Genomic DNA, 8,627 nt, shown 5'->3' on the forward strand with positions numbered 1-8,627 from the left:
TATTAAGTAGTGACACGTTGCAAGCAACATATTGATGTAACAATTGTTTTCTTGGTAACACTAACTGTCACACGCTAAGTTTGTGGGAAGTAAGTTCTGTATCACATTATTTTTACTGAATAAAAAAGTAGCAATGTTCTTTTGGAGTTAATTTTCTAATTACAGTTACATTGAGGAGCATGATGTGTTGCATACCTTATATCTAGATTGTCATGGATAGACAATGACCAAAAAGATTATGCACTTCGGATTATGGATGACAAGTGCCAATGACAAAGCGCAGCTGGCAATGCAGAGAAAACACTGACAACAGATAAACAAGGAGAATATTTTTTCAACTCCGTCCAAAAGTTGTGCTTACAGTGAGGAGCAGTGGTGGGGAAAGGTAACCTCGGAGGCAATGGCTTTGTATATTGTTGAGGTTTTAACCAGGAACAAATACTTGTGCATGCAAGCCATTCCACCAAGTGTGCCAGTTGAAAGCTTGTTCAGCGATGGAAATGGATGTGCTTGCCTTCAGTAATGTAAAACTTTTGGATGAAAATTTAGAAAAGCAACTGCTGCTTCAGTATAAGATGTAATAACACTGATACAGGCACTTTGTGCAAAAAACCTGAGCATAGCCGGTTCCTAGTTTTCCTTGTTTATTTGTTTAATAAAAGAAGTAAAGTAAGATAATGGAATTACCTTTTAGGAGTAACCAATATAGGCTACGTTTTTCTTAACTAGCTTAATTAGGTAGTCTTTTTATATAAAGTATCTTGCCCAAGGCGACAAATATTGTAAGGGTCCTCTAATCGCATAATTTTTTCGCTTAGTTTATGTCGATGCCTACAAGGTCTTGCTCTAAGATTTGAAATCTGTTTTCTTGTATATTCTAACACATTATAAGGTAACCTTTAAGTAAAGGGAACTGCATGGTTCTTAAGTCTTGTTTGTAGGAATTTCTTGGAGCACAAGTCAGCTGATTTCTGGCAGTCTCCTGTGGCCATTGTACTGCAGGATTACCTTGGATGGTTATAGCCAGCTACGATTTAAGCAACTCTCATTTGTATAGATTGTCATTCGTGTTTGTCTTTTTTTTTTCAGGAACTACATTTGGAATTGTACAACGTGGAGCAGTTTTTGACGATTGGTCACTTTGAAAAAGTCATTTTGTGGAGTTGGCTGCACATGTTTTTTGCTGGCAAGTAAATAGTTCAGTTTTTAAAATCTAGCATGGTCTGAGAGAAAAGCAAACTTGATGTGACTGACAGCACCCTTCTGAAAACTGTTTAAACAATATTGATCACATCTAACCAGGGTTTTTCTCACAGTGGGTGGCAGTGGTTTCGCTGCCCACTAGTCCTGCTAGCTGCCCAATTCTTTAAAAAATGTCTTGTGGCCTTCATGTCTTGGCACAGAAATCGCTGTGCTCGGCGAACTTCTGTGCCAAGACATGCAGGTACAGGTCCCCACAACCCAAATTAATACGACTTGGTCGAGGTGCACGCAGAAGAAAGATGCAGCTGCTGCCTGTGTCCCCCTCCCCTCCACAGTCATAGTCGGATGCCTATTTGTCCACAATGTATGGAGAAAAATCTGTGTCTAACATTTATTCTATCCTAACTTGTACAGCTTCGCTAGATCAAAGGCCATAGTTATTAAGAAGGCCCTCCACAAGATTGGCTTTTTCCTCATCTGTGCAGATCCGATATGGTCTCTATAAATTAATTTTATGCGGTTGGCTTCACATATTTATTTCTTGTAGATATAAAATAACTGGTGTAATGAAAGTTTCATGGTACCTTTTTTTTAATGGGTTGCTCGTCTCGGCTTGACCTATTTTCACTTTAAATTCGACAGCATTTGTGGGCGAACATTTTTGTCACTTTTCATTAGTCGGTTGGTCTGTTTTATGGTTTGTGTGACCGATTTGACTCTAGCACAGGCAACGGCAGAGGCACATGATGACAGCTTGGTTTGTATGAGCGCTCACGCAGAGAGAAAGCTTTTTAAAATCGTGCATCTGACCCTATGCTTTTGTCAGCTCCAAATCCAACTTGTAAATTGGAGTATATGGCATGCAGGTACACCAAAATGCATCGTTCGCACACATTGGAACAGTCTCTCAGAGAAAATTATGAAGAAGGGTCCGCCTTTCAACGGGCAACAAAAGAAATGCGCAGCCAGAATGCGCTGACGAGGTGGCCAAGCAAGCTCCTTGAGTGGTAGGCACTCGGGGCAAAGGGAATGGCTAGATCAGATTTTGGGGGTAATCAGGTGCACTAAGTGTGGAGCTTGCAAACAGACTTGCATGCCATATATAAATACTCTAAATTTTTACCACTCGCTCAACTCAAAAGCGTGTGCACAGGTGTGCTCAAACGTGGGTAGGATGGAGCTCCCAAATTGTAAGATTGGGGACTATGGACTAAGCTACTGCTTAGTCCCCAGTGTTTGATAGCAGTTTTAGTACACATGCACTCTTTCACCCGCTCAGTTCTGTGAAAACCTTCAGGGATATCTTAAGAGAAAATCAAGTTTCTATGTTCACACACTCTAAGCACTCGAGGCTGACCACCTGATTCGACAACGAGAAAGAGTGCAACTAGCCCTTCGTTCTAATGGGAGATTTTGAGTGGCTGCCCAAACTTATGAAAGCCTGGGATATGAGCTTAGCCAGTTTTACATAGACTCTTCTGCAACATCTCGTGAACCTTTGAAATAAAGCATTACTCAAACTGAATCGAGTTTTCCGGTTGGTTCATCAGTTCTCAAGAAATGCTTCACATTATAAACCAAATCACTATTGCAATTCCGGCCTTGCATTTTTTTCTAAGTTTCGAACGAATTTAGGCTTGAAGTGTATCGGTTTTGACTAAGGAACGGGAGAACAAGACCCTCAAGTCAAACATTGGTTTTAGATATCGGGTCACAGGATGAACAATTAGAGGCAATGTCCATTTGACTTTTGTATAAGATTCATGGCTAATAATTAAATGGACTGAGGGGGCTGTGTTTTATGCACAAGCTCAATTTGCATCTGATATACATATTTAATTATTTTTTCTCTGTTTTCTCTTTAGCACATCATGCTACATGCAGCATCTGGAAACGAAGGCCAAACACCATGGGGGGCTCTACTTTGGCTCTTCAAGGACCCACATAAAGTGTTCGAAGGTACTTTTCTTATTTTCTCATTAATTATTCAGGTGACATTACATGATTGCTGCAAGCAGCATAGGAAAGAGTACTCAGTATTCGTTTAAAGAGATCCTTTTCCAATTCAAAATTCTGTAACTTTTTTTTTATAGAAAACCTGGTTGTATCAGCGTCATAATGAACATTACTTTATGTATAGGGCAGCATCACTAAGGGACTGGCTGTTAAATGAACTGGAGAAATCTGTACCTACAAGCATTGAGCTCATTTTCTTACCAAAGGTCTATTTTAGCAGTGAACACCATTGTGACATGTAAAGGCACAGCTCCGTCTCTGTAGAATGTGAAAACAGCATTCTCTTTATTTTCAAGCATGAGTGCCGACGCAGATGAGTGAGAGTAACGTTTGGTGTTGCCGAGAAGGTGCTTTATATCGCTGTTTAAAAATGCAATGACTGGGGTGGTCAGTCAGACTACAGATAATGTTTTGTAATCCCACTACCTTCTATAATTCTGCACATTGATCTGAATGCCAGAACTGACAGAAGAAAAAACAACTGACATTGAGAAAACTTGCTGCAGATGCATTGCTCAGCTGTGTTGCCTGCTTTCCACAACAGGTTGTGGCAGCTCGCGATTGTATACATTGGTGCCCATTGTCAAATTTAAATAATGGAGTTCTATTTTTCACAGACTGGAGTTGCACCTTAAAAGTTTTCATGGGAATCTGTGTCTCAAAAAGAAAACCTTTGATAAGTTCAGCTTGCTAGATGAAGGCATTGATTCTTCTCGCTCATTTTACAGCCTACCTTTCTATGGACACCGCCCTATGCGGAGAGTAAGTCGTCTGCTTTTGCACAGACATTACGGTGATGTGAGAAGGGTGACGATCTCTCATTGGCTTTGATTGAAAGGATATAGTGGGTAGACCACAATGCTAGACACCATGAGGTCTACGCACTATTTTTTTGTTCAATCAGCCAATAAGAGCTCGGCCTTCTGACATTACCGCAACCCCTGTGCAAGAAGCAGACAAACTTGTGCTCCGCATAGGATTACGGATACTCAAGAGTGCTTTCCGTAATATAAGTTACGGAAAGCCTACTCTGTTTGCCCTTTTACCGACAACGTTTAAGCACTTTTACGGATACTAGAGCGATTTCCGTAATAGGTTTTACGGAATGCATATTCCAGTCCGTTGTTTTATGGACAGCTCTTGAATAGCGTTAAGGATAGTAGAGCACTTTCTGTAATCTGTTTTGCGGAATGTCCTTTTATTTACGGATAGTGTATATGTTTAAAAGGATTTTCCCGTTATTAGAATTACGGATGACCTTTCCGGCGGCATAGGTGCCAGAGAATTTCTCCATAAAAGAGGCAAATTTTTTTACAGATGGGCTATTGGCATTACCGCTATGTCGCAGCTCATTATTAGTTTCATGAAGAGCGCAGACAAAAAGCATCCGTGAGCATAGTTCAGATATGTCTGCTGCTCGTGTTCATCCGTGGAAGCAAGGGACTGCCTGTCGTAGCATGCATGCTTGCCTCTAGCTTCAGCTGAGTCGCATACGTTTTGTGAATTAAAGTATACGGTCGTCCCGAAAGGTTCAGACATCGAGGGCGTTTCTCTGAAACATGCTTTGGGTGCACGTGGGCCCGTTTGTGAAGGAATGTCCCTGTTGCCTAAAAAATCAAATTTCAAAAGTGAAAGAAAAAAACAAGAAATAAGGACGGGTACACACTTATTCCCTTGTTCGAATTCAATATGAGCAGCTGTCACCATTGCTGAGAAACCCTCAGCTCCGGCATTAGGTTCCAAGTTGTTATAGCATTTTTGAACTTCTGCATTGGAAATGACGCACTAACATTGGTAAAATGTTTGCTCCAAAAGTGAGAATGTCTGCCCCAAAACCAGTTTTTGCCTGCTACAAGAGCTCCAAATCACCATTTGTCAGTTCCACCATTGCAGTTACCACTTGCTTTAACTTAATTTAGTCTAACTGTGCTGTTTGTTTTACCTTTTCAGATTGAGCATCGCTCAAGGCAGGCGTTTTCTGTGACCTAATAAAGATACAACAGGTTTGATTTTGCATTTTACTTGTCATTTTATTGGCTGTTCTCCTTGAAGTTAACTTGCAGTGATCCTACGGCAGTCGAAAGTATGTAATGGTTTCTCTGGCAACGCTGCAATTTGGTTAGGCTATCCTATCAGCTCAGCAGTGATCACAATCACACCTTCCATCAAATATGTTCCATCAAAGACCACCGCAATACGTTCCATCAAAGACCACCACAATACGTTCCATCAAAGACCACCACATACGTAATTTGGGACATTCCATCAGTGGCAGTCAGACGTCGTCTGATGGACCATCAGGGCACGTTCCACCAGGGCTGCTGACTGGCAGTCAGTGTCCCAAATTACGTACCTTGATGGAATTTTCAATAGGGTTTCGACTTTGACTTAGCATTGTGGAAGCCACAAGAGGGAGATTCGAGTTTCCCCCCTCCGATGAAAACAAATATGACTTTCGGGCATTAGCTTCCCCCTCCGATGGATACAAAGGCTGCTTTTAGGGGCTGGGTTCCCCCTCCAATGAATAAAAAGGTCGCTTTCTTAAAAAGTGGGATCGGAGACAAGTTGGAATCTATTGAAGCGGAACAAGGAGCGTTTCCAGTGAACTCTTCTTTCGACTGCGGGGAGATTTGAAACAAGCGCATGACGCTTGTGGGAGGAGCTTCTCCTACCTTCTTGACTTGTAACCGACTATAGAGCCTCGCACGCTAACTCCCGAGTGTCCGATGTAAAATTAAAATGAGATACCCGGAAACCCGTTTCAGGTGCCCTGAAGTCGCTGACGTAAATTTCGAGGAATGTATTTGGAAAAGTATTTGGAGGAGACCAAATACATTTCGTTGTATTTGCATCTTGTATTTAAATGCTTTTTCGGAAATGTAATGAGATTTGTAATTATATACATTTTTGAGGAAGTATTTTGTATTTGTATTTTGATACATATTTGTATGTATTTTGCTCATCTCTGCTGAAAACAAACCCCAAAAAGTTTTGGGCCGCTGTTAATCCAAAGCAGGTAAAGGACTCGGTCAGCTTGAGTGACGCCTCTGGAAAGAGTTTATCGACAGCCGAGACCTTGGAGCTGTTTTGTACTTTCTTTAGTGAAGTGTTCACTGATGAAGTTTTTCAATTAGCCTCTTACTTTCCCAGAATATCTTATAACCACCCAAATAGATCAGATCATTGTAACAAATGACGGAATTTCCAAATTAATATTAAATTCACCATCTAACTTGGCTCCCGGTTCTGACCTTATAACTACAAAGCTGCTCAAGGTTACAAGTGACATATCTACTGTACTCTTAACCCGCATATTTCAAAAATCCCTTGACTCTGGTGTTGTTCCGGCTGACTGGAAATCTGCAATGGTTGTCCCAATTTTTAAAGATGGCGCAAAAGATGTCCCTACCAATTTCAGACCCATATATCTAACCTCTGTTGTAAGTAAATTGATAGAACATGTCGTTTATTCTAATGTAATAAATTATTTATCTGTAAATATTATGCTCTTCTCAAACCAGCACGGTTTCCGGCGGTCGTACTCCTGTGAATCTCAACTTTTTGAAGTTTTAACGGACATCCACCATAACCAAAATAAAAAAAAAACATGAAACTCGTGCAATCTTCATTGACTTTAAAAAAGCGTTCGATAAAGTCCCACATTGCCGCCTTATCCAAAAATTAAAAGCACTTAAAGTAGAAACGACCGTAATAAACTGGATTGAAAATTTCTTTTCAAACTGAACACACAGCGTTGTTATAGACAACAATTGTTCGTCACAAAAACTTGTTAAATCGGGAGCACCGCAGGGAACCGTGCTGAGTCCATTGTTTTTCCTAATTTACATGAATGACCTGCCGGATCTTCTCAATTCCACTACCAGATTATATGCGGATGAGTGCGTCATTTATAGAAAAATAATGAATGTAACCGACTGTACCCTTTTGCAAAATGACTTGTCACAAATCCAAGCGTGGGGTCGAGAATCGCAAATGGAGATCAAAGTTGACAAAACAAAATTTCTTAACTTCACTACCAAAAAAAAAACATTACTCAGATTGATTATTCGCTTTCTACCATACTAATTGAAGCCGTAACATCCTACAAGTACCTTGGCATCAGCTTTAACCATAACTTATCATGGGAGCCTCATATAAACTACATATCTGCGAAAGCAAACAGAAGCCATGGGATTTTTAAAGCCCCATCTCTATAAGGCCACGCAAGAAACTAAACTCATCGCACATATTTCTCTCATCCGTCCTCAAATCGAGTATACAACCATTGTCTGGACCCCCCATCAGTTGTATCTAGAAGAAAAATTGGAAGCTGTTCAGAACCGGGCTTCACGTTTCATTCTCCGTACTTATCAGCCTACAAGTGTTACAGCAATGAAAGCAAAATTAAACCTCCCTCTTTTAAAACACAGGTGGAAAGTATCGTGTCTTACCCACCTGCACAAAATATATTATAATTTTCCTATAAAAAAAGATGAATACTGCCCACCTGCCGTCCACATCTCCCCCCGCACTGACCATCCATTCAAAATTCAACTGTCTATGCCTAGGACTAACCTATTCAAGTTTTCTCCCTAGCAATTGGCTATTACTGATTGGAACAACCTCCGGGAACCTATTGTGAGCATCACAGAATGCAATAACTTCAGATCTGCCATTTCCTCTCTCGTCACCACCTAGCGTCCTGTTTGTACGCGTTCACAAACATCCTAGCCTTTTTTCCTGTTTGTGTGTTTTTGAGTGTTTAAATATGCCCCCCTTATGCAAGGCCCCCGGTGGGCATTTAAGGGTTCAATAAATTAAATAAAATGAAACAGAAAAGCAATTAGTTGGAACACATTGCCTCCACACAAAGCAAAACAGGGTGGGGAATTACCAGCACGGATTTCAGCTTGATTTTGAGCCTGAAAAGTTTTGTGCATTTCTCTGTACCTAAAATATTGTTTTCTATTGTTTTTTTTTTCTAGGAGGCAGAAAAACCCTCACTTCTTGGGGCATGTATGCGAGAACCAGTTTCAAGGAGTCTGATACGCTCTTGTACGTTGGGAGGAGACGGCTGTTTCGGGTCACCGATTAATGAAAGAAACTACAACCTATCACGCAGCCGATTGATGTTTGAACTCGAGGCACACAAGAAGTTAATTTAATGTTTGCAACATTTTGGAATACCTTTTTTTAGATGTCACTATTTCAAGACCTAAGTTCATCGCACAACGCTCTATTGCAACATACAAAACATCATTCACAGCCAAAGAGCTGTAAGGGAAGGGAGAAAAAATTAAACGAGTTCCAGCTTAATCCTCCATTTTTGTGTTTTATGCATCAGTATGCACGCATGCAGCAACCACTTCGAGCATGTTTCATTTAATACTCCCAACAGCAGAAATATA

At 40.6% G+C, this 8,627-nt stretch overlaps 1 long non-coding RNA gene across 1 annotated transcript; it reads left to right on the top strand.

Annotated features, from left to right (window-relative positions):
* Positions 1-1,153: 1,153 nt before the first annotated feature.
* On the top strand, positions 1,154-5,220 carry LOC120837078. The gene is made up of 3 exons (XR_005714803.2): positions 1,154-1,190; positions 3,069-3,162; positions 5,170-5,220. It is a non-coding gene; the product is annotated as an uncharacterized LOC120837078 (long non-coding RNA).
* Positions 5,221-8,627: the final 3,407 nt, after the last annotated feature.

This window comes from Ixodes scapularis, unplaced genomic scaffold (assembly GCF_016920785.2).
Source record: "Ixodes scapularis isolate PalLabHiFi unplaced genomic scaffold, ASM1692078v2 ptg000955l_1___fragment_2___debris__unscaffolded, whole genome shotgun sequence".
Lineage (NCBI taxonomy): Eukaryota > Metazoa > Arthropoda > Arachnida > Ixodida > Ixodidae > Ixodes > Ixodes scapularis.